This window comes from Sus scrofa, chromosome 18, assembly GCF_054392235.1.
Source record: "Sus scrofa isolate SSC_HxYL_T2T_F1_AM1 chromosome 18, Sscrofa_HxYL_maternal_Yorkshire_Landrace_v2.0, whole genome shotgun sequence".
NCBI lineage: Eukaryota > Metazoa > Chordata > Mammalia > Artiodactyla > Suidae > Sus > Sus scrofa.
The window spans coordinates 17,931,036-17,957,079 of NC_139400.1; the positions used below are offsets into that span (position 1 = coordinate 17,931,036).

At 39.9% G+C, this 26,044-nt stretch overlaps 1 protein-coding gene and 1 long non-coding RNA gene across 11 annotated transcripts in view; both read left to right on the forward strand.

The window, feature by feature from the left end:
- BRAF (B-Raf proto-oncogene, serine/threonine kinase) overlaps window positions 1-26,044 on the forward strand; it is a 174,589-nt gene that overhangs the window by 23,022 nt on the left and 125,523 nt on the right. The gene's annotated exons all lie outside the window — the stretch shown is intronic.
- Window positions 7,754-17,267, forward strand: LOC146394901 (uncharacterized). The gene is made up of 2 exons (XR_014833653.1): window positions 7,754-14,761; window positions 16,834-17,267. It is a non-coding gene; the product is annotated as an uncharacterized LOC146394901 (long non-coding RNA).

Sequence of the window (26,044 nt, forward strand, 5' to 3'; positions counted from 1 at the left end):
TTGGTGTCTCATTGTATGGCTGACTTCACTTAGCATGATAGTTTCTAGGTCCATCCATGTTGCAAAAAATGCTGGTATTTCGTTCTTTTTAATGGCTGAGTAATACTCCATTGTGTATATGTACCACATCTTCTTGATCCACTCCTCTGCTGATGGACATTTAGGTTGCTTCCATGTTTTGGCTATTGTACATAGTGCTGCAATGAACATTGGAGTACATGTGTCTTTGTGAGTCATGGTTTTCTCTGGATAGATGCCCAGGAATGGGATTGCTGGATCAAATGGTAGTTCTATGTTTAGTTTTCTGAGGAATCTCCATACTGCTTTCCACAGTGGTTGCACCAATTTACAATCCCACCAACAGTGTACTAGTGTTCCTTTTTCTCCACACCCTCTCCAGCACTTATTGTTTGTAGACTTTTGGATGATGGCCATTCTGGCTGGTGTAAGGTGATACCTCATCGTGGTTTTGATTTGCATTTCTCTAATAATGAGTGATGTTGAACATCCTTTCATGTGTTTCTTGGCCATCTGTATGTCTTCTTTGGAGAACTGTCTGTTTAGATCTTCTGCCCTTTTTTTTAATGGGGTTGTTTGTTTTTTTGGTATGCAGCTGCAGAAGTTGTTCATAAATTTTGGAGATGAATCCCTTGTCAGTCGATTCATTTGCAAAGATTTTCTCCCATTCTTTGCGTTGTCTTTTTGTGTTTAGGGTTTCCCTTTGCTGTGCAGAAACTTTGAAGTTTGATTAGGTCCCATTTGTTTTTTGTTTTTGTTTTTGTTTTGTCTTTTTGCCATTTCTTGGGCTGCTCCCACAGCATATGGAAGTTCCCAGGCTAGGGGTCTAATCAGAGCTGTAGCTGCCAGCCTACGCCAGAGCCACAGCAACATGGGATCCGAGCCACATCTGCGACCTACACCACAGCTCACAGCAATGCCAGATCGTTAACCCACTGAGCAAGGGCAGGGATCGAACCCGCAACCTCATGGTTCCTAGTTGGATTCATTAACCACTGTGCCACGATGGGAACTCCTATTTTTGTTTTTGTTGTCAACACTCTGAGAGGTGGATCTGAGATGTTGCTGTCGTTTATGTCAGAGAGTGTTTGGCCTATGTTTTCCTCTAAGAGTTTTATAGTGTCTGGTCTTGTATCTAGGTCTTTAATCCATTTTGACTTTGTTCTTGTGTATGGTGTTAGGGAGTGTTCTAATTTCATTCTTTTCCATGTGGCTGTCCAGTTTTCCCAGCACCACTTATTGAAGGGGCTATCTTTTCTCCATTGTATATTCTTGCTTCCTTTGTCATAGATGAGTTGGCTGTAGGTGCGTGGGTTTAATTCTGGGCTTTCTATCCTGTTCCACTGATCTATATGTCTGTCTTTGTGCCAGTACCATGCGGTTTTGATGATTGTTGCTTTGTAGAATAGTCCGAAGTCTGGGAGCCTGATTCCTCCAGCTCCATGTTTCTTTTTCAGGATGTCTTTGGCTATTCTGGGTCTGTCGTACTTCCAAACAAACTTTAAAATATTTTGTTCGAGTTCTGTGAAAAATGTCCTTGGTAATTTGATAAGAATTGCATTGAATCTGTAGATTGCCTTAGGTAGTATAGTCGTTTTGATAATATTAACTCTTCCAATCCACGAGCATGGTATATCTTTCCATCTATTTGTGTCATCTTTGATTTCTTTCATCAGTGTCTTATAGTTTTCAGAGTATAGGTCTTTTATCTCTTTAGGTAGGTTTACTCATAGGTATTTTATTCTTTTGGATGTGATGGTAAACAGGATTGCTTCCCTAATTTCCTTTTCTGCTCTTTCATTGTTAGTGTATAAAATGCCATCGATTTCTGTGTATTGATTTTGTATCCTGCGACTTTGCCAAATTCGTGGATAAGCTCTAACAGTTTTCTGGTAGAGTCTTTAGGATTCTCTAGGTATAGTATCATGTCATCTGCAAATAGGGATAGCTTTACTTCTTCCTTTCCAATTTGGATTCCTTTTATCTCTTTTACTTCTCTGATTGCTGTGGCTAGGACTTCCAGAACTATGTTGAAGAGTAGTGGTGAGAGCAGACATCCTTGTCTTGTCCTGATCTCAGCGGGAATTCTTTCAGCTTTTCACCATTGAGAATGATGTTTGCTGTGGGTTTGTTGTATATGGACTTTATCATGTTGAGGTAGGTTCCCATTATGCCCACTTTCTGAAGGGCTCTTATCAGAAATGGGTGTTGGATTTTGTCAAACGCCTTTTCTTTGTCTATTGAGAGGATCATATAGTTTTTAGTCTTCAGTTTGTTAACGTGGTGTATCACCCTGATTGATTTGCGGATATTGAAGAACCCTTGCATCCCTGGGATAAATCCCACTTGATCATGATGTACAATCCTTTTAATGTATTGTTGGATGCAGTTTGCTAGTATTTTGTTGAGGATTTTTGCATCGATGTTTGTCAGTGAAATTGGCCTATAGTTTTCTTTTTTTTCTGGAATCTTTGTCTGGTTTTGGTACCAGAGTGATGGTGGCCTCATAGAATGAGTTTGGGAGTATCCCTTCCTCTGCAATTTTTTGGAATAGTTTCAGAAGGAGAGGTGTTAGCTCTTCTCTAAATGTTTGATAGACTTCGCCTGTGAAGCCATCTGGTCCTGGACTTTTCTTTGTTGGAAGTTTGTTTTTGTTTTTTTGTTTTTGTTTTTTTGTCTTTTTTTTTTTTTTTTTTTTGCTATTTCTTGGGCCGCTCCCGCAGCATATGGAGGTTCCCAGGCTAGGGGTCCAATCGGAGCTGTAGCTACCGGCTTACACCAGAGCCACAGCAACGCGGGATCCGAGCCACGTCTGCAACCTACACCACAGCTCACGGCAACGCCAGATCGTCAACCCACTGAGCAAGGCCAGGGACCGAACCCACAACCTCATGGTTCCTAGTCGGATTCGTTAGCCACTGCGCCACGACGGGAACTCCTGTTGGAAGTTTTTTAATCACAGTTTCAATTTCAGTTCTTGCGATTGGTCTATTCATTTTTTCTATTTCCTCTTGGTTTAGTCTTGGAAGATTGAACTTTTCTAAGAATTTGTCCATTTCGTCTAGGTTTTCCATTCTATTGGCATATAGTTGCATATAGTAGTCTCTTATGAGCCTTTGCATTTCTGTGATGTCTGTTGTTACTTCTCCTTTTTCATTTCTAATTTTATTGATATGAGTCCCCTCTCTTTTTTGCTTGATAAGTCTGGATAGGGGTTTATCAATTTTGTTGATCTTTTCAAAGAACCAGCTTTTTGTTTCATTAATCTTTTCTATGGTTTTCTTTGTTTCTATTTCATTAATTTCTGCTCTGATCTTTATGATTTCTTTCCTTCTACTAACTTTAGATCTTGTCTGTTCTTCTCTCTTGAGCTGCTTTAGATGTAAAGTTAGCTTGTTTATTTGAGCTTTTTCTTGTTTCCTGAGGTGGGCTTGTATTGCTATAAACTTTCCTCTTAGAACGACTTTTGCTTCATCCCATAGGTTTTGGAGCGTCGTATCTTTGTTGTCATTTGCTGCCAGGTATTTTTTAATTTTCTCTTTGATTTCTTCAGTGATCCATTAGTTGTTTAGTAGCATGTTGTTTAGTCTTCACTTGTTTGTGTTTTTTGCTGTTTTTTTCTTGTTGATTTCCAGTTGTATAGCATTGTGGTCGGAAAAGATGCTTGATATGATTTCAATTTTCTTAAAGTTACTAAGGTTGGATTTTTAGCCCAGGATAGGATCAATCTTAGAGAATGTTCCATGTGCAGTTGAGAAGAATGTGTATTCTGTTTCTTTTGGATGAAATGTCCTATAAATATCTATTAAGTCCATCTGGTTTAATGCATCATTCAGGGCCTGTGTTTCCTTATTGATTTTCTGTTTGGTTGATCTGTCCATTGCTGTAAGTGGGGTGTTGAAGTCCCCCACTATGATTGTGTTATCATCGATGTCTCCTTTTAAGGTTGTTAGCAGTTGCCTTATATATGGTGGTGAACCTGTGTTGGGTGCGTAGATATTTAAAATTGTTATATCATCTTCTTGGATTGATCCTTTGATCATTATGTAATGTCCTTCTTTGTCCCTTAAAATATTCTTCATTTTAAAGTCTATTGTGTCTGATATGAGTATTGCTACTCCAGCTTTCTTTTTTCTTTTTTTTTTTTTTTGTCTTTTTGCCATTTCTAGGGCCGCTCCCACAGCATATGAAGATTCCCAGGCTAGGGGTCCAATTGGAGCTGTAGCCGCTGGCCTACGCCAGAGCCACAGCAATGCGGGATCCAAGCCGTGTCTGCAACCTACACCACAGCTCACGGCAATGCCAGATCCTTAACCTACTGAGCAAGGCCAGGGATCAAACCCGCCACCTCATGGTTTCTAGTCGGATTCATTAACCACTGCGACACGACGGGAACTCCTACTCCAGCTTTCTTTTGATCTCCGTTTGCATGAAATATTTTCTTCCATCCTCTCACTTTCAATTTGTGTGTGTCCCTAGAAGTGAAGTGGATCTCTCGAAGACAGCATATATATGGGTCTTGTTTTTGTATCTATTCAGCCAGTCTATGTCTTTTGGTTGGGGCGTTTAGTCTATTAACATTTAAGGTAATTATTGATATGTGTTCTTACTGCCATTTTATTAATTACTTTGGATTTGTTTTTGCTGCTCTTTTTTCTTTCCTTCTTCTCTTGTTCTTTTCTACCTATAGAAGTTCCTTTAGTATTTGTGGTAAGGCTGGTTTAGTGTTGTGTTGCTAAATTCTCTCAGCTTTTGCTTATCTGTGTAGGTTTTGATTTCTCCTTCAAATCTGAATGAGAGCCTTGCTGGGTAGAGTAATCTTGGTTGGAGGTTTCTTCCTTTCATCACGTTAAGTATCTCATGCCACTCCCTTCTGGCCTGCAGAGTTTCTGTTGAAAAATCTGCTGATAACCTTATTGGGGTTCCCTTGTATGTGATTTGTTTCTTTTCCCTAGCTGCTTTCAAGATTTTCTCTTTGTCTTTAATTTTGGTCACTTTGGTTAATATGTGTCTCGGGGTGTTCCTCCTTAGGTTTATTTTATATGGTACTCGCTGTGCTTCCTGGATTTGAGTGAGTGATTCCTTCCCCATGTTAGGGAAGTTTTTGGCTATTATCTCTTGGAATATTTTTCCTGTCCCCTTCTCTCTCTCTCCTCCTTCTGGTACCCCTATAATATGGATGTTGATGCGTTTAATGTTGTCCCAGAGTTCTCTGAGACTCTCTTCATCTTTTTTCTTTTTTCTGTTGTGCATCCGTAATTTCCACTAATCTGTCCTCCACCTTGCTTACTCGTTCTTCTGCCTCCTGTATTCTGCGGTTAGCTGCTTCTAGTGAATTTTTTTTTTTTTTTTTTTGTCTTTCTGCTATTTCTTTGGGCCGCTCCCGCGGCATATGGAGGTTCCCAGGCTAGGGGTCTAATTGGAGCTGTAGCCCCCTGCCTACGCCAGAGCCACAGCAACTCGGGATCCGAGCCGCGTCTGCCACAGCTCATGGCACAGCTCATGGCAATGCCGGATCGTTAACCCGATGAGCAAGGGCAGGGACCGAACCCGCAACCTCATGGTTCCTAGTCGGATTCATTAACCACTGCGCCACGAAGGGAATCCTCTAGTGAATTTTTTATTTCAGTTATTGTGTTTTGCATCTCTTCTTGTTTAAGTTTTATATCTTGTATCTCTTTGCTCAGTGTTTCCTGTAAGTTATCCATCTTTGCCTCCAGTTTATTTCCAATGTCTTACATCATCTTCAGCATCAACAATCTAAAGTCTTTTTCCTGGAGGCTGAGAATCTCCTCATTGCTTAGCTGATCTTCTGGGGTTTTTCCTTTCCCCCTCATCTGAGTTATAGTTCTCTGTCTTTTCATTTTTATAGGTTTTTGGTGTGGTGACCTTTTGCCCCGGGGCTTCTCAGCAGCTGACTGATGGGTGGGGCCAGATTTTCCCAAAATGGCCCCCTCCAGAGAAAGGCAGCTGCTGAATATTCCCGAGAGCTTTGCTTCCAATGTCCTTCCCTCACAACAAGCCACGTTCACTCCTCTTTTCCCAGGATGTCCTCCAAGAACTGCAGTCGGGTTTGACCCCGATTCCTATGGAGACCTCGCTCTGCCCTGGGACCCAGTGCACTTGAAATTCGGTGTGCGCCTTTTAGGAATGGGGTCTCCGTTTCCCCCAGTCCCATGGCTCCTGGGCACAAGCCCCATTGGCCTTCAATGCCAGATGCTCCAGGGGCTCTTTCTCCCAGTGCCAGGTCCCCGCACGTGAGGGTTCAGAACTCTGTGGGGCTCAGAACTCTGACTCCTGTAGGTGAGTCTGTGAACCAGTTAGTTTCCAGTCTGTGGGGCTTCCCACCCAGGAGGTATGGGGTTGTTTATATCGTGAAATCGCCCCTCCTACCTCTTGATGTGGCCTCCTCTTTTTCTTCTGGAGTAGGATATCTTTTTTAAGGTTTCTGGTCCATTCGGGTGAAGAGTGCTCAATCTTTAGTTGTGAATTTTGTTGTTTTTAAGAGGGAAGTTGAGCTCCAGTCCTTCTAGTCCACCATCTTAATCCCGTCTCCAACACCAGATCCGTAAACCCACTGAGCAGAGCCAGGGATGGATCAAATCCCTCAACAAATTTGAATATTTGCTATATGTGAAGCTCTTCTGGGCCCTTGTTATTACCTTGGTGAATATGACATATAGATAGCCCCCACCCAAAGATCACATTCAGAATCCCTTCTAGTGATATCTGGGGTTTTTAATAGACCGCTTTCTAGGATTTCCCGTCATGGCTGAGCAGAAATTAATCTGACTAGCATTCATGAGGTCGCAGGTTTGATCCCTGGCCTTGCTTAGAGGGTTAAGATTCTGGCATCGCTGTCAGCTGTGGTATAGGTCACAGACTCGGCTCACATCTGGTGTGGCCATGGCTGTGGCTGTAGCGTAGGCTGGCAGCTGCAGCTCCAATTCAACCCCTAGTTCGGGAACCTCCATAGGCCACAGGTGCGGCCCTAAAAAAGAAAACAAACCACTGTCTAAAATATCAAATGAGTGCCAGGACTACCAACAAACTTATTGCTCTAATTATCTAATTTTTGTATTTAAAATTTTTCCTGGTTGTATGTGTTTTGTTTATATTTTCTTTTATTAATTTCTTTTAACAGCGGGAAGCCTAGAAGCAGACAGTTTTTTCTTTAAATAGATCTTTTAAGAATGTCATTTGAATTACAGCCTTGTTGGAAAGGTGGGTGAGGGTGGGGATCTGCTTTTTGACTGATATCCAGAGCCGTTACCTGACCCTGAGAAACAGAGAGCGACTTTGAGGGCCCCACAGGCATGAGATTTGAAACCCAACCTGTGGGGTATCTGAGGAATCTACAAGGGGGGAAAAAAGGAAGATGAATAACAAGATGACAGATGATACTGTATGGGTAGAGGTTGCTAGTGAATTTTATTTGCTTTTATGGGGGTAGCTGTGTGGATGCAATCTTCATGGCACAGTTGAGAAAGGATACACTTACTTAGAACAGTTGCTTACTGTATTAAATAAATGAAGCTAGGCCCCCCCACCTCTTGCTATGCATAAAAATTAATTCCTAGTAGATTGAAGATTAAATAGAAAAAAATTAGAAAGTTTTTTTAAAAAGGAAGCATACTTCTGTGAGCTTAAGGCAAGGAAGGATTTATTTTTCTTTTTAGAGCTGCACCTGCAGCAAATGGAAGTTCCCAGGGTTGGGGTCAAATTGGAGCTGCAGCTGCCAGCCTATACCACAGCCACAGCAACGCCAGATCTGAGCCACATCTATGACCTACACTGGAGCTTGCAGCAATGCCAGATCCTTAACCCACTGAGTAAGGCCAGGGATCCAACCCACATCCTCACAGATACTAGTTGAGTTCTTAACCTGCTGAGCCACAATAGGAACTCTGAGGGAAGGATTTAAGACTGAAAAACACTATATATATAAAATGGATACATTTTTATTACATTAAAAATGGAAACTTTATTGAGACTCCTTAAGAGGATAAAAGACCTCTTAAGGTTAAGAGGCCACAGAATAGAAGATGTTTGCAACACAAATGTATTAGCTACCTATTGCTGTGTAATAAATTATCCCAGAACTTAGCAGCTGAAAACAAATGTTTATCTCACTGTTTCTGTGGGTCAGCAATCTTAGAACAGCTTCACTGGGTGATTCTGATTCAGGGTCTCTTATGAGGCTGCTGTCAGGGTGTTAGCTGTGGGTCTCTAGTTATCTCAAGGCTGTAGGATCTACTTCTGTGTTCCCTCATGTGCATGTGCCAAGCCTCAGAAGATTCACTTCCAAATTCACTCACGTGGGCCTCTTCACAGGGCCACCTTATAGTGTGGCAGCTGCCTTTTCCTAGAATGAAAGATCCAGAGAATGAGAAAGACTTTCTAAGATAGAAGCTACAATCTTTTTTTTTTTTTACGTATGTTTGATTTAAAATATTAATATTAGTTTCAGGTGTACAACATAATGATTCAGAATTTTTATAGATTATATTCCATTTAAAGTTGTTATAAAATATTGGTTATTTTCTGTGTGCTGTATAATACATCCTTATAGCTTATTTATTTTATACATAGGAGTTTTAGCCTCCTAATCCCCTACCCTTTTTTTGCCCCTCCCTCTTTCCCTCTTCCCACTGGTAACCACTAGTGAGTTCTCTAATTTCTGTGAGTTTGTTTTGTTCACTCATTTTTATTTCTTAGAGTCTACATTATCAGTGATAAATACAGTATTTCTTTCTTTTTCTTATTAAGCATAATACCCTCTAGGTCTATTTATGTTGTTGCAAATGGCAAGTTTTCTTTGTTTCTGTCTTTTTTTTTTTTTTTTTTTTTTTGTCTTTTTGCCTTTTCTAGGTCCTTTCCTAGGTCCGCAGCATGTGGAGGTTCCCAGGCCAGGGGTCTAATCGGAGCTGTAGCCACTGGCCTGTACCAGAGCCACAGCAACTCCGGATCTGAGCCGCGTCTACGACCTACGCCACAGCTCCTGGCAATGCCAAATCCTCAACCCACTGAGCAAGGCCGGGGATTGAACCCGCAACCTCATGGATCCTAGTCGGATTCATTAACCATTCAGCCACGACGGGAACTCTGTTTCTTTTTTTTTAATGGCTGAGTGTTATTTCATTGTATGTACAAACACCACATCTTTATCCATTTGTCTGTTGTTGGGCACTTAGGTTGATGGTCTTTTTGTAACTTAGAAGTAACAACCCATCTGTTCTGCCATATTCTGTTCAATAGAAGCAAGTCAATACCTTCAGGGGTGGAGGGGGAGGTTGTGCAAGGGCATGAATACCAAGAGGTGTGAGGATCATTGGGGCTGTCTGCCTACCACAGCATACAGTGAATGGACAAATGGTATGAAAAGTTTACATAAGGAACTCTGAATCACTAAGACAGTACCAAGTAGAAAGGCAAAAATCGGAGGAGACGTTTGATGATAAAAAATTTAAATGATCAGTTAAACATGAAAAGATCATTATCCTCATTAACAATTAGGGGAATAGAAATTAAAACCACAAGAGACTGTTTTATACAGACTAAATTGACAGCAATAAACACCTGACAGGATCAAGCATTGGTAAGGTCTGGAGCAGTAGGAGCTCTTCCACTACTAATGGGAGTGTGAATTCGAAGAGCCACTTTGGAAAAGAATAGATTCTACAAGTAGCAACATTACTCCTAGACAGTTGCTCTAGAGAGGGGTTGTCCTACTTGAGTGTGTATCAGAGTCACCTGGAGGACTTGTGAAGCTGAATGGCTGGGCCCACAACGAGAGTTTCTGATTCAGTAGGAGTGGGTTGGAGCCTGGGAATTTGTATTTCTCATGGGGTACCAGGTGATGCTGGTGCTGCTGGTCCAGAAATCATGCTTTGAGAATTAGCCTTTGTCCTAGAGTAATGTATCAACATGTGCACTAGGAAGCATATATACGGAAGAATGTTCATAGCACCCTTGTTCCTCTTAACCCCAAAATACCTACACAATTCATATGTCCATCAGTAGTGGATTGGCTAGATAAATCATATTGTATTCACGTATGGAATAAAAACATAATTCAGATAGACTAGGAAAGAAGCACAGACGGCTCCTGCATCAATAGGTATGAATCTCACAAACATAATAGTGGTCAAATATTAGAAATCACAAAAGATTACATGCAACATGATTCTGTTCATAAAAAGTTCAAAAACAAGTGGAATTAACCATATTATTCAGGAAACAAATTATAGGTACTAGAAAATCAAGGGAATAATTATCACAAAAGTGAAGAGTGGCAGGGATTACGATTACTCCAGGGATGAAAGAAAGTGGGTATGATTAAGTAAGGATGGATGGAGCCTTTTAAGTTACTGGTGGTGCTCTGTTTCTTAACTTGGGTTGTGGTTGTGTAAGGTTTGCTTTAATTTATAGTCATTTTCTAGATCTTACTTTAATTTCCATATCTGATTACTGGTGGGTTGAGTATGTTTTTATAAGTTTATTTGCCTTTGGATTTTTTTCTTCTTGAATTGTTGTGGACATCTTACACCCATTAATGTATTGTGCTTTTTTTTTTTTAGTTTTAAGTGTTCTGCTTTATATTATGGATGACATTTTTTATGTTAAATGTCAAAAATATTTGCTTCCGATCTTTTGTTATAAAGAATTTTATTGTTAATGTTTATGTGGTCAAACTTGTCCATCTTTTCCTTTTTTAAAAATTTTTTGTCTAGGAACTTTTCTGTATTTAGGATTTAAAAGGTTATTCTCTTATTTTGTCTTCAGATAAATTTAAGTTTTAAAAAATTTTGTAGTTATTTAAACAGTCTAGTATTATGTTACGACATGAAGATATTTGGAGGAATATAATTATCCCAACACCATTTGTGTACATGTGCAGGGATTTTTTTTTTTTCTTCTGTTTTGTAAAGCCTTCTCTAACAGATACTAGCTTCCCACGAGTCTGTTTCTGGGCTCTCTCTTAACTTTGTTGGTAATAGCACTGCTACTTGATACTATAGCTTATATTTTTGGTAATGCCAGCTTTGTTAATTTTGTGCAAACATATGCTCATTTACTCTTCCATGTGACTGTTAGAATCAGGTTGTCAAAAGTCCCACTAGGATTTTGATAGTGATTGCATCAAATTTATGTATTAATATAGGAACATATATAGTAGATGTTTACAAATTGATTCTTTCAACTTTTGAACATGGTCTTTCTCTTCATTTATGTAAGTCTTTTATTTCCTTAAATGAATGTGGTTTTCTACATAATGTTCTTATACTTTGGGGGAGTAGCGGGTTAGTTTTCTTCCTGAGAATCTTTTGTGCTATTGCAAATAGGATTTAGAAAAATCTTGTTGTTTGGTATGTAGGAAATCTTTTGATTCTTTTGTACATTGATTTAACTCTTATTGCTTCTCAGATTCATCAGTGAATTGTCCTGGATTTTTCCTTTCCTTTTTTTTTTAGGGCCGTACCTGAGGCACAGGGAAGTTCCCAGGCTAGGGGTCGAATTAGAGCTAAAGCTTCTGGCCTGCACCACAGCCACAGCAATTCAGGATCCAAGCCATGTCTGTGACCTATACCACAGCTCACAGCAACGATGAATTCTTAACCCACTGAGTGAGGCCAGGAATCCAACCTGCGTCCTCGTGGATATTAGTTGGGTTTGTTACCGCTGAGCCACGATGGGAACACCTGTCCTGGATTTTTAAGTAAAATTCATATGTACAAATAATGGCTGTTTTAGTTTTTTCCTTTTCCATGTTTATGTCTTTTTTTTTTTCCACCTTTGTTCTAACAGAGTTCCTAGGGTCTTCCATACTGTATTTGATAACTGCAGTGATAAAGACATCTTTATATCTCTTGTCTTTAACGGAAATGCTTCTTTATGCTTGGTGATTAAATTTCTAGTTTGTGAGAGATTGGCACGTGTACACTGAGGTATATGGAATGATTGGCCAACAGGGACCTGCTCTGTAGCACAGAGAACTCTACCTTGTTTTCTGTGATAATCTGTGTGTGGGAAGAGAATCTGAGAATGGCTGTATGTACATGTATAACTGAATCATTTTGTCATACAGCAGAAATGATCACTACCTTGTAAATGAGCTATACCTCAATAAAACTTTTAAAAAGGAAAAAAATCATAAATGGGTGTTGAAATTTGCCAGGTTTTTCCCTCCATCTATGAAGGTGATCACATGTTTTTTCTCTTTCATCTATTTATGTAAGTAATATAATAATCAATGTAATAGAATCAGACATCCTAGTTTTGAGCAACTCATGTTGCTGAATACATTTTATCACAGTGTGTATTCTTTTAATTCACTGTTGAATTCTGCTTGCTAATAGAGGTTTTTATTTATGGCCTTTGCATCTGTGTTTGTAAATGAGATTAGTCCATAGCTCTCTTGTGCTGTTTCACCCACTTTTGGTATCAGGACTATATTCATGTTGTTAGAAAGAGCTGATTAGTTTTCTAGGATTTTTTTAAGATCTTGAACAGTTTTTATACAAGACCAGAGAAAATATTTATTGAAATAACTTAAAAATAAAATGGATAAGGGTTTATCATTATTTACAGTTCCCCGATTTAACTGACCTTTTCAGTTAACCAGCCATCAAACTTTTCTACAGTGAATAAAGGGGCTTTTTTTTTTTTTGCTCTCACATCAGTATTATAATTGTGATGGTTTTGTTTGTAGAGTTGGGATTACAGATTCTCTCAGCGCTCTACTTTTCTGGCCATCAAAACTCATAGCTAAATTACTAGACAAAAAAACTTTCAAACTTCCTCTATTGGAATGGCCATTTACCCTCTCAGAACCTTAACTTCTTCCTTGCTGTCTTACAGGGTCGCTGTGGCGGTATTAAGTCGATAAGCAGTAGTTGAGACTCTCATTGCTTCTTGCTTATAATTATAGTGTGCTTTCAATGGAACTCTCTGTCTCTAGTGCCTCTCTGGCTTGTTAGTTAATCTAAACATTGCTGCCAGATAAACATCCTAACATATATGTCTAATCAGACCAGAAGCTATTAATAACAGTAAGAACTACATTTTAAAAATTGCTCTATGTGTTGGCTTAGATGTAGTCTCTGCAATCAGATGTCCATTAAAAAATTATTTTTAGGAGTTCCCTGCATGGTACAATGGGTTAATGATCCGACTGCAGTGGCTTGGGTTGTTCTGGAGGTACAAGTTCAATTCCTCGCCCCACACAATGGGTTTTAAGGATCCAGGATTGCTGCAGCTATGGTGTAGTTTGCAGCTGTTGCTCAGACTCAGTCCCTGGCTGGGGTGCTTCCATATGCCATGGGTTTGTACGTTTAAAAAAAAAAAATTATTTAAAAAATGTATACACACACATTCTGAGTGGTGATTATCTGCTGTGAAAGTTTAGTGAGTATCAGATACAGATTGGGAGAAGGGTAATAAGGAAGGGCCTCCCTCTGAGAGGAAGTGAAATCTAAAGGTCTCTTCTATCTGAAGAAGTTGTGCTAGTTTGGAAAAATGCTGAGCAAAGAGTTTTCCAGGAAGAAGGAACAGTGTGTGTGAAGGCTTTGCTGCTCGAATGCCGTTGTGATTGAGTTTATTGAGTAAGGGATGGAGAGAACAGTGCCTGATGAAGCAGAAGGTAGGTGGGGCAGTATCATCCAGGATCTTGTATTCTTTGCTAAGAACTTATTCTGAGTCATTGGAAGGCTTTATATCTGACCTCGATCCTAAAGAGTAGTTAGAATTTTATTAAGTATAAGGGCTAAGAGTATTCCAGTCGTAGTAAACAATCATCAGTGGCATCAAGGTACAAGGTGTGTTTGTGATAACTACTGCAATGGTTTGAATTAGCTACAGCGTAGATGAATACGGGTTTAGGAGGAGATAAAGGTAATAAAAGGTAGGCTGAAAAATCTACACTGGAGTTTAGCTTTTATTTTAGAGACCATGGCCAAATGGTCAACAGCTAATGGTTTCAATTTCTTATATGCCCATTTACTAGATGGGCTTGGATAAGTTTATTTCAGATTTTACTGTGCTCATTTTTCGTAAGTTTTTTTGTTTGTTTTTTTGTCTCTCTTCTCTTTTTGGGGCTGCACCTGCAGCATGTAGAAGTTCCCAGTCTATGGGTCCAATAGGAGCTGTAGCCACCAGCCTAAGCCAGGGCCACAGCAGCGCGGGATCTGAGCCACGTCTGCGACCTGCACCACAGGTCACGGCAACGTGGTATCCTTAACCCACTGAGCCTGGAATTGAACCTGCATCCTCGTGGATGCCAGTCAGGTTTGTTAACTGCTGAGCCATGACGAGAACTCCTTTCATAGGGTTATTTTAATAGTTTTGAGACAGTGAGACAATCATTTCTTGTGTTACCTTGTTTACTGTCATTGCTCTGGTTTAAACTATTATCCTTTCTCCATGAGCCTCTACTTACAAAGGCAAACTAATTGATTTCCACACTTCTTTTGCCCCACTTCCATTCATCTCACATCCATTCTCCACAGAGTGAAATCCCTAAAACACGAATCTGATCACATCATTCTCCTTGCTCAAACTTGTTAATGGCTTTCCAGTGATGCAGAATAAGTTCTTAGCAAAGAATACAAGACCCTGAATGATTTTGCCCCTGCCTACTGTCTGCTTCATCAGGCACTATTCTCTGCATTCCTCACTCAATAAATTCAACTGCAGTGGCATTCAATAATTTTTAAGAATATAAAGGGATCCTGGAGTTTCTGTAGTGGCGCGATGGTTAACGAATCCGACCAGGAACCATGAGGTTACGGGTTCAATCTCTGGCCTTGCTCTGTGGGTTAAGGATCTGGTGTTGCCGTGAGCTATGGTGTGGGTCACAGACACGGCTCGGATCCTACTTTGCTGTGGCTCTGGTGTAGGCCAGGGCTACAGCTCCTATTAGACCCCTAGCCTGGGAACCTCCATATGCCACGGGAGCGGCTCAAGAAAAGGCAAAAAGACAAAAAAAAAAAAAATATATATATATATAAAGGGATCCTGAAACTAGGAAGTTTGTGAACCTCTGTGATGGGGACCTGACTTAAATTGGGGGCTTTGGGAGAAGGAGAAGATACCTTATGCCTCCTTTTAAACTCTTAGTTTTTCTAAAAAGTAGAGTCTGGTTATCTCCATATCTCTAAAGCCTATAACTGTTGTTACGTTTTATTGTCAAGGTCTACTATAGATGGTGATTCTTTCGTGGATTTGTGGTTTGTTTGAAGCCTTTGTTGAAAATACTATCTTGTTTCTGATTACTAAAGGAGATGGCTCTGGATTCAAATCCCTCTTGATATGAATTTGGGCAAATTACTTAACCTTGCTGAACCTTACCATTGGTCTGTAAAATAGAATACTTATTATCTTACCTGTTATAATTATTTAATGAGTTAATGTATGTAGGCTGATTAGTGATAGTGACCATTTTATTGTGTGCCTCTGTGCCTGTTTTTATTTCACCTACCCAGCACACACGCTGGGCTTTAGTTCTGCTAGTAGGCAGAAGTCTTTGAATAAATCAGTATATAATTAAAAAAATCACCATTTGAGTACATACAATAGCTTGTCAGGAGGAGAGAAAACCAAAACAATCTATCGTGTGGTTATACACCTTTAGAAAAAGGAACTGAAACAAAATGTGGGCTTAGAATAGTTTAAATAACTCCTTTACCTTGTAAGGATAGGGACAGTGCCTTGCATTTACTGAATCTTTGAACAGTATTAAATAGTTAGAGATATGTGAAAACACACTTTAGACGCCTTGAAAAATATGTCCTGTAGATTAAAGGTCAAGCCTAAGTCTCACCTGGCTGACTGGAAAAGTAAATAAGGGCTCCTGAGGGAGAAACAGGATTGCCCTGTGAGGATGACGTTAGCTGTTACAGGGTGTGACTAAGTAGGATCTAGTAAGATAAGAGAACATAGGACATCCTGCCTGTGGTGGATTCCAACCAAATTCAGTGGTTAAAATCCTAATTATATTAAAGGTGGACTTCTTAAGGTAGCAGCGCAGAGTGTTTGCTAAGGGGTGACCAGGAAATAGGACAATCAAGTGACTGGTCTGTTTTGCTTTTCTCAGCCGAAAACTAGGAAAATTGCCCTTTCTATAGTCTCTTTCGAAACAGATGGTTCAGTTGCATTAAAAAATTAAAAAATATATTTTTGTTCCTTATTTGACATAAAAATTAAAGTTGGCTAAAGTAACGTGGAGGTTTGGACCTAGAGTTTACTTACATGTTAAGTAGAAAGGAGTGTAGAGTAGACATTCTGTTCTTGGTACAACAGCTATAAAGCTTTTTAGAATCTGTGTGTGTGTGTGTGTGTTTCTTGGTTGAAGATTTTTCTCTTTGGCCGCATCTGTGGCATATGGAAGTTCCCTAGACAGGGATCAAATCCAGGCCATAGCTCCAGTAGTGCAGGATCCTTAACCTGTTGCACCATTATGGGAACTCCTCTTGTTTGAAGATTTTGTCAGTTCAGTGTAAATAAACTGAATCAAATAAGATTGTCACTGATTTTTACTATGTATTCGTCCACAGAAAGATCTCTGTGAGCTTTGAACTTATAGTCCATTAGGTTGAGATGTTATTTTTTTGTCTTTTTGCTATTTCTTGGGCCGCTCCCAAAGCATATGGAGGTTCCCAGGCTAGGGGTCTAATCAGAGCTGTAGCCGCTGGCCTACACCACAGCCACACCAGATCTAAGCTGCGTCTTCGACCTACACCACAGCTCACGGCAACGCCAGATCCTTAACCCACTGAGCAAGGTCAGGGATCAAACCCGAAACCTAATGGTTCCTAGTCGGATTCGTTAACCACTGCGTCACGACTGGAACTCCTTGAGATGCTTTTTGTATTAAAAGCAAACGAAGGGAGTTCCCTTCATGGCACAGCAGAAATGAATCTGACAGGAAAACCCTGAGGTTTGTGGGTTCGATGCCTGTATTTTGGTATGGGCTTAAGTTTTTTGTTTGATTAATGGTGCTGTGAGTAGAGTTCCATGTTGTTTTTCATGCCTCAAACCATATCCATAATGCATTATCCACAAATTCCTGTGTTTTTTTTTTTAATTCTAATCATCTGTGAGTTCAGTGAACAAATCCGTGGAGATTGAAGGGGAGAGATGATGGTAGCGTGGACTGGGGTAATCACAGGGGAAGTAGTAAGAAGTAATCTGATACAGTTGTATTTCAGACATGAAGCGAAGATAACTTTCTCTTTGGACTAATTTCCAAATGTATACTTTCCAGAGACAAACTGGGAAAAAAAAAAAAAAAAAAAAAGAAACCACTGCTCAGAACCAAATTTGTGTTCTGGAAAATCAAATCTAAAATCCACTCTTCCATTGAGTTCCATTGGCTCTATCTTTGAAATACTTTTTTTTTTTTTTTTTTTTTAAATGGCCACACACACAGCATATGGAAATTCCTGGGCCAGGGACTGATTCTGTTTCGAACTGGGCCAGGGACTGATTCTGTTGCTGCACCTCCGCAGCAACCCAAGCCTCAGCAGTAGGATTCTTTATCTTTTTTTTTTTCTCTTCTTTTTAGGGCCGCACTTTTTGTGTATGAAGTTTCCAGGCTAGAGGTCAAATAGAAGCTGCAGCTTGTTGGCCTATGCTACAGCTACAGCAGTGTGGGATCTGAGCCACATCTGGAACCCATGCTGCAGCCTGTGGCAACACTGGATTCTTCACCCACTGAATGAGGCCAGGGATTGAACCCTCATCCTCATGGGTACTAGTTGGATTCTTAATCCACTGAGCCACAATAGGAACTCCGGCAGTTGGATTTTAACCCATTGTGCCATAGCAGGAGCTCCTGAAATACATCTTTAACCCGACTACTACTCACTATTTTCATTGCCCCCTCCTTAGTCCTAGCTTCTGTCATCTAGCCAGTTATTGCAATAACCTTCTAACTGGTCTTGTCCTTTTATTCTCTACTTTCCAGTGGGAGTGATCATTTAAAATGTAATTTCTGTTACTCCTTTGCTTAAAAAACTATACTTAAAACTCAAACTTTTTTTTTTTTTTTTTTTTTGGCTTTTCTAGGGCCGCACCTGAGGCATATGGAGGTTCCCAGGCTAGGAGTCTAACTGGAGCTGTAGCCGCCAGCCTATGCCACAGCAACTCGGGATCCGAGCCGTGTCTTCGACCTACACCACAGCTCACAGCAACGACAGATCCTTAACCCACTGAGCAAGGGCAGGTGTCAAACCCGCAGCCTCATGGTTCCCAGTAGGATTCTTTAACCACTGAGCCACAATGGGAACTCCTCAAACTTTTTACTATGGTTTCAAGGTTTATATAATCTGCCCCCTGCCAGCCTCTGTAACTTCATCTTTTAAACCAGTGATTCTCAAAATGTGGTTTGGGGATAGCTGGAGGTCCCTAGACACCCTTCAGGGGATCCATAAGGCAAAGCTATTTTTATAGTAATACTAAGATGTTATTTACCGTTTCTCTCTCATTCCCATGAGTATAGAATGGAGTTTCCAGATGCTACATGATGTGTATTATTACTACAGGTTAATATAGAAACAAATAAGAGAATCCGCCTACCTTCTGTTAAATGAGTCATTAAGATAATAGCAAAAATATAAAACAGTGCCACTCTTCTCACTAAATTTTTTGTTTTGGACAGTGGACTTTTTTAAATTAAAAAGTTAATTTGTGTTAACACAATGGATTTATAATTAATATTTTAACAATTTTTCACTCTTATTTTTTAAAATGGCAAATATTATTAGATATAGCCCACATAAACAAAAGCTTTTATGATCCTCAGTTTTTAGGTGTATAGGAAGTTTCTGCTGTGGAACAGCAGGATCTGGCATTGTCTCTGCAGTGGTTCAGAGTTGATCCTTAGCCCAGGGCAGTAGGTTAAAGATTGGCTTTACTGCATGGGTCACAGCTACAGCTTGGATTGGATTCCTAATCTGGGAACTTCCATATATCATGGGTGTGGCCAAAACAAATTTTTTTTTTTTTTTTTTTTTTTTTGTCTTTTTGTCTTTTGTTGTTGTTGTTGCTATTTCTTGGGCCGCTTCCGTGGCATATGGAGGTTCCCAGGCTAGGGGTTGAATCGGAGCTGTAGCCACCGGCCTACGCCAGAGCCACAGCAACGCGGGATCCGAGCCACGTCTGCAACCTACACCACAGCTCACGGCAACGCCGGATCATTAACCCACTGAGCAAGGGCAGGGACCGAACCCGCAACCTCATGGTTCCTAGTCGGATTTGTTAACCACTGCGCCACGACGGGAACTCCCCAAAACAAATTTTTTTAAAAAAGAATATAAAGGGATCCTCTTCACTTTCCCCTTCACCACTCTTTCTTCTCTTCTTTTTTGGTTGAATCTGTTTAAGTGAAATCTCTTGAATATATCAAGTTTCAGTGAAATTTACCTCCATGTGTTAAATATTTTGAATGTGCTCTCTCTCTCTCTTTCTCTCTCTCTCTCTCTCTCTCTCTCTCTCTCTATATATATATATATATATATAGCCACACTCGGAGCATATGAAAGTTCCTGGGCGCCAGGGGTTGAACCTGTGCCACAGTTGCAGCCTGAGCCACAGTAGGATCCTTAACCCTCTGTGCCACCAAGGAAGTTCCTGTTCTTTTTATTTATACGTAATAACTTGATTATGGCTATTTGAATTTATAAGGATTAATGCTGATGAGATTTTTAAAAATTATTAGCACAAGTCATTTCTGTTCTTAACATATTGAGTAGGTCTAGTCATATAGCCTTCTGCATGATCAGAGTAGGAAAATTGAATACCTCTAGCCTATGGATAGTTCTTTCATGTGTATATTTTTCACTGTTACTCGATTTAAGTCTTTTATCTGGGCTTTCCAGCCAATCTCAGAATTCATTACAAAGATTGGATTAGGTGAGCATGTTTATAGCCAGACATATTTCTTCCTGGTTTTTGTACCTTCTGTAAGGGACCTGGTGTTCTCCATCCATGGATGCTGAGACCACCTTCTTCTTTTGAATACGTTACTTGGCAAAAATAATGTTGGTCAAAACAGAAAAAACTTGATCCAGTTTAGGCAAAGAAGAGAAATTTATGGGAAGTATGCTAGAGTAACTCACAGAATTGAGGGTTGAGCTGGACATTTAGGACTCAGTTAAGGCAGGACATTATGTTGTCAAAACCAGTGGTATCCTACTTTTCATCTTTCTCTACTTGTTTCTAAATGTTTGCTCCCTTTCTTCTACTAGAGATAAGCTTTCCCCATAGTGGGGAGCATGGCTATAAGCAGCCCTAGATTCATGTTTCCCTTACATGACTGCAGACAAATGTATGTGGCTAAGCAACATAGAGTCACACATGTATAGTCAAGAAAGCTACGTTTCAGCGAAGTTCCTGGGAAAGAATTTAATTGTTTATGACTGGAATCATTCGCCCGCAATACTCAGTTGCCCCGGCTAGTAGGATGAAGTATGTGATTGGCCTTTCTTGTATAACATGTCCTTTCTGTGGCCTGGCGGCAGTGTCTTACTATCAGAAGTCAGATGTTACAGGATTATTATGAATTGAGGAACACCCTAATTTATAAGTTCTTCTTTATAGATAGCTGTTTTACCTCCTAATTTTCCCTCTTTTATCATTGAAAGAAGAGAAGAAAACACAACATTAAATTTCAAGTCAGGGAGTTCCTGTCATGGTGCAGCAGAACGAATCTGACTAGGAACCATGAGGTTGCAGGTTTGATCCTTGGCCTTGCTCAGTAGGTTAAGGATCCGGCGTTGCCGTGAGCTGTGGTGTAGGTCGCAAATGCTGCTCAGATCTGGTGTGGCTGTGGTGGTGGCTTAGGCCAGCACCTGCAGTTCTGATTCGACCCCTAGCTTGGGAACCTCCATATGCTGTGGGTGTGGCCCTAAAAGGACAAAAGACAAATAAATAAATAAATTTCAGGTCCTTCAGTTTCCTGTCCAAATGTTGGAATTAAGAACTATATCCTAGAGTTCCCGCCGTAGCACAGTGGATTAAGAATCCAACTGCAGTGGCTTGGGTCACTGCAAAGGAGCGGATTCAGTCCCTGGCCTAGTGCAGTGGGGTGTTAAAGGATCCAGTGATGCTGCAGCTGTGGCGTAGGTCTCAGTGGCAGCTTGCATTCAATTCCTGGCCTGGGAACATCCATATGTGTTGGGTGCAGCCATTAAAATTTAAAAAACAACCATATCCCAAATTTATTGTTCATTTCTATATAAATCTATATAAGTCCAAACTCATCAGTGTGTTTGGACTTACGGTTTTTATTCACATTGAAGACTTTAGGGGGAAAAACCTAGTTCCCTATTTGGCTGTTGTGGAGCCGTGTGGGTCATGGAAGAAAAGGATGTTATGGGCAGCATATTCAAAGACAATTAAAATGTGGGTAGTGTTTAGTAGCTGGAATGCATTTCTTCATTTCTTCCATGGCATCGAGTAGTCATTCTATCTGAGCCAAAGTCTCAGATTGTCTTTCTCTAGTTATCTTGTACCTCTGGATTTCTATTTTTTTATTTTATTTTATTTTATTTGTCTTTTTAGGGCTTCCTGCAGCATGTGGAGGTTCCCAGGCTAGGGGTCGAATTGGAGTCGTAGCCACCAGCCTACACCACAGCCTACACCACAGCTACCTCCGTGAGCTACAGCACAGCTCATGGCAACGCCAGATCCTTAACCCACTGAGTGAGGCCAGGGATCAAATTTGTGTCCTCATGGATATGAGTCGGGTTCATTAACCAGTGAGCCACAGCGGGCACTCCTTGTACCTCTGGATTTCTAGAAAACTTATTCTTACCTGGTAGTCATTTGTGCTCTTTACCCATAACTAGTTTTCCTATCCTGATCATACAGAATAGAGTAGTTCTCTTCAATGTGTTATGAACAAAAATGATGTTACCTCATGTCCTATGTCCTGTGTCTGCTGTCAGTGTCAGGCCCTCCAGAGCTTTGCTTTTTTTTTTTTTTTTTTAATGCAGCCTGGCGATTGGCATTATTAAAAATGGTGACTGCTGCTCTATCAACTTGCATCTCTGAGTGACTACAATAAACAAAGCTTCCTGCCTACCTGAAATGGATATGTAGGATAAATGAAAAATAAATATTTTTGGGTTTTTTATATTGAATATTTAACCCAAGAAAATATTTTTAACATGGAATCGATAACCTTTGTGTTTTAAGGCACAGAGACTAGTGGTTCTTAACAGAGAATAATATAGCCTGTCCTGGCTGGTACACCTTTCCTACAAACTGCCCTTTGATGGAACTTCTGTTATAAGCCTTTAAATAGTTAATATAACATCAGTAATTTTATTTTTAATAATGTCTTGAGCAATATGCTCAGTGCTTTATAAATATCTCACTAAATTCTTTCAGTTCTCCTATGAGGAAATAACTATGATGAGGTAGAAACTTGGCCCTATCTCTTCTTCTCTCTGTCTACTTTAACTGCCCTGGTGATCTGATTCATTTTTGTGGTTTTAAATATCATCCTATCTCATTTTTCACTGACTCTCAGATACTTTTTTTTTTTTTTTTGATCTTTTTAGGGTAGCACCCTGGGCATATGGAGGTTCCCAGCCAAGGGGTCAAATTGGAGCTGTAGCTCCTGGCCTACGCCACAGCCACATTAGATCCAAGCCATGTCTGCAACCTACACCACAGCTCACAGCAGCGCCAGATCCTTAACCCACTGAGCAAGGCCAGGCATTGAACCTGTGTCCTCATGGATGCTAGTCACAATCATTTCCACTGAGCCATGATGGGAACTCCTCAGATACTATTCATTGTAAGATGCACTCTTGTTTTATGTGCCACCAAAAAATAGTCAAACTATTTTAGTGCTTATTTTCACTTACCATTTTTATTTCTTATTTACTGATGTAGCTTGCATATAGATTGATTGATTGAAGTATAGTTGATTTACAGTGTTGTGTTAGTTTCAGATGTCCAGCAAAGTGATATTCTTTTTCAAATTCTTTATAGATTATTACACGATACCAAATGTAGTTCCCTGTGCTATATTGTATGTTCTTGTGGTTTATTTGTCGTTTATTATGGTAGTGTGTATTTGTTAATCCCAGATTCCTAATTGATCTCCCCACCCACAGTTTCCCCTTTGTTAACCGTAAGTTTTTTTCTATTTGAGTCTGTTTCTGATTTATAAGTAAGTTCATTTGTGTCATTCTTTTCAGATTCCACATATGTGATATCATATTATATTTGTCTTTGACCTATTTGAATTAGTATGATGATCTCTAGGTCCATCCATGTTGCTGCAAATGGCATTATTTCTTTCTTTTTTTTTTTTTTTTTATCTTTTTGGTCTTTTTGCCTTTTCTAGGGCTGCTCCAGCGGGCATATGGAGGTTCCCAGGCTAGGGGTCAAATCGGAGCTATAGCCACCAGCCTACGCCAGAGCCATAGCAACGTGGGATTCCAGCCGCGTCTGCAACCTACACCACAGCTCACCGCAACACCAAATCCTTAACCCACTGAGCAAGGCCAGGGATCGAACTCGCAACCTCATGGTACCTAGTCAGATTCGTTAATCACTGTGCCACGACGGGAACCCCCGTTATTTCTTTTTTATGGCTGAGTAATACTCGTGTGTGTGTGTGTACCAAATTTTCTTTATCCGTTTATCTGTGAATGGACATTTTGCTTTCTTGGCTATTGTAAATAGTGCCAGTGTTACTATTTACTCTATTACTGTTGTAAATAGTGTGTGTATTTTTTTCGATTTAGAGTGTTTGTCTTTTCCGAACATATGTCCAGGAGTGGGATTGCCGGATTGTATGGTAACTCTATTTTTAGTTTTTTAAGGAACCTCCATACTGTTTTCTGTTGCGGCTACACCAGTTTGCACTCCCAACAACAGTGTAGGAGGGTCCCCCTTTCTCCACACCCACTCTAGCATTTATTATTTGTAGAATTTTTTTTTTCTTTTTCAACTGTGCCTGTGATATGTAAGTTCCTGGGCCAGGGATCAAATCCAACCTGCAGCTGCAGCCTGTGCCACAGCTGCAGCAATGCTAGATCCTTAACTCACTGCTCTGGGCTAGGGATTGAATCGAGCTGCCTCAGAGATAATGCTGGATCCTTAACCTGGAACTCCTCTATTTGTAGATTTTTTGGGATGGTGGCCATTCTAACCAGAGTGAGTTGATACCTCATTGTAGTTTTGATTTGCATTTCTGTAATTAGTGGTGTTGAGCCTCTTTTCATGTGCCTAGTGGCCATCTGTATGTCTTATTTAGAGAAATGTCTATTTAGGTCTTCTGCCCATTTTTTGATTGGGTTGTGTGGGTTTTTTGCTGTTGAGCTGTATGAGCTGTTTGTATATTTTGGAAATTAAGTTCTTGTTGGTCACATAGTTTGCAAATATTTTCTCCCAGGCATAGCTTTTTTAGACTTATTTGCTACATCAATATCAAATTAATGCCATTTGTTTATATGTTTTTTCTATATACGTAGTAACTTTTGTTTCTATGTGGAATCATGTTATAATCTTTGTGAAGTTATTTTAAAGTGCCGGTTAATCTCAATATCTGCAGTACCAACAATGCAAATAACTTAGTTGACTGACAGCAGTGTGATTAACCTTTATCTAGCTGCTCAGGCAATGCTAACTATATTATGCCCACCACATGGGCAACAGCAGTTTTAAGATGTCATCAGTTGTAAGGTGCATGCTCATTTGCAAGATGTTATAGTGTTGGGGAGGGGATATCTCTTAAGAATGAGTGAAAAACATGTTATTTCTCAACTTTTAAATTGAGATCTCCAGCCTGGACAGAATTAAATAATTCTAGGTGTGAATATCCATTTCTATTTAATGTCTCCATCTGATTGTGTAATTGATGTGTCAGGATGTAAAAATAAATTTTCTAATCCCACATATTGTGCCCTTTTCTTGCATCTCCATTGTTTCTTCTGCAGTCTTTTTGATTTGGGTTAGGTTTGACTTAGGTTAAAAACTATAATGTCTAAGATGGTTGCCTTCTATCATACCTCACATTCACTTTATCACCAAATCCTATTGACTCCACCTTTATGCTGTATCGAGAATCTGACACATCTTACCACCTCTGCCAGTGTAAAGTTGGTAAAAGGCACTATTATCTTTCCTTTGGCAATCACTTCCCATCTGGTTTCTTGGAATAAACTGTTGTTCCCACTATGGTCCATTTACAATACAGCAGCAATTTTAAAAAATCTAAGTGATTATTACTTTCTTTAAAAAAAAGGAGTTCCCGTCGTGGCGCAGTGGTTAACGAATCCGACTAGGAGCCATGAGGTTGCGGGTTCGATCCCTGCCCTTGCTCAGTGGGTTAACGATCCGGCGTTGCCGTGAGCTGTGGTGTAGGTTGCAGACGCGGCTCGGATCCCGCGTTGCTGTGGCTCTGGCATAGGCCGGTGGCTACAGCTCCGATTCAACCCCTAGCCTGGGAACCTCCATATGCCGCGGGAGCGGCCCAAGAAATAGCAACAATAACAACAACAACAACAACAAAAAAGACAAAAGACAAAAAAAAAAAAAAACAAAAAAACCTAATCTTTATTGAGATATAGTTCAGATATTATATGAATCACCCATTTAAAGTGTTATTCAGTGACTTTCTATAGACTTGTACAAAAACCCTCACCAAAATCAATTTTAGGATATTTTCATCACTCCGGAAAAGAAATCCACACCTCTTAGCTATCTATCATCCATCTCAAATCCTTTATCTTCCCCAGTGTTAGGAAATCAGTTAACCTAGTTCCTGTCTCTGTGGATTTCCCTATTCTGGATATTTTATGTAAATGGAATTACGTAACTTTTTTTCCTTTGTGATTGGCTTCTTTCATTAGTACAGTATTTTTGAGGTTTGTTCATGTTGTAGCATATATTTTTATTGCCAAATAATACTCCATTGAATAGGTACATACTACATTCTGTTTATTCATCAGTTGATGTACAGTTGGGTTATTTCCTGTTTTTGGTTGTTAGGCATAATCCCACTAAG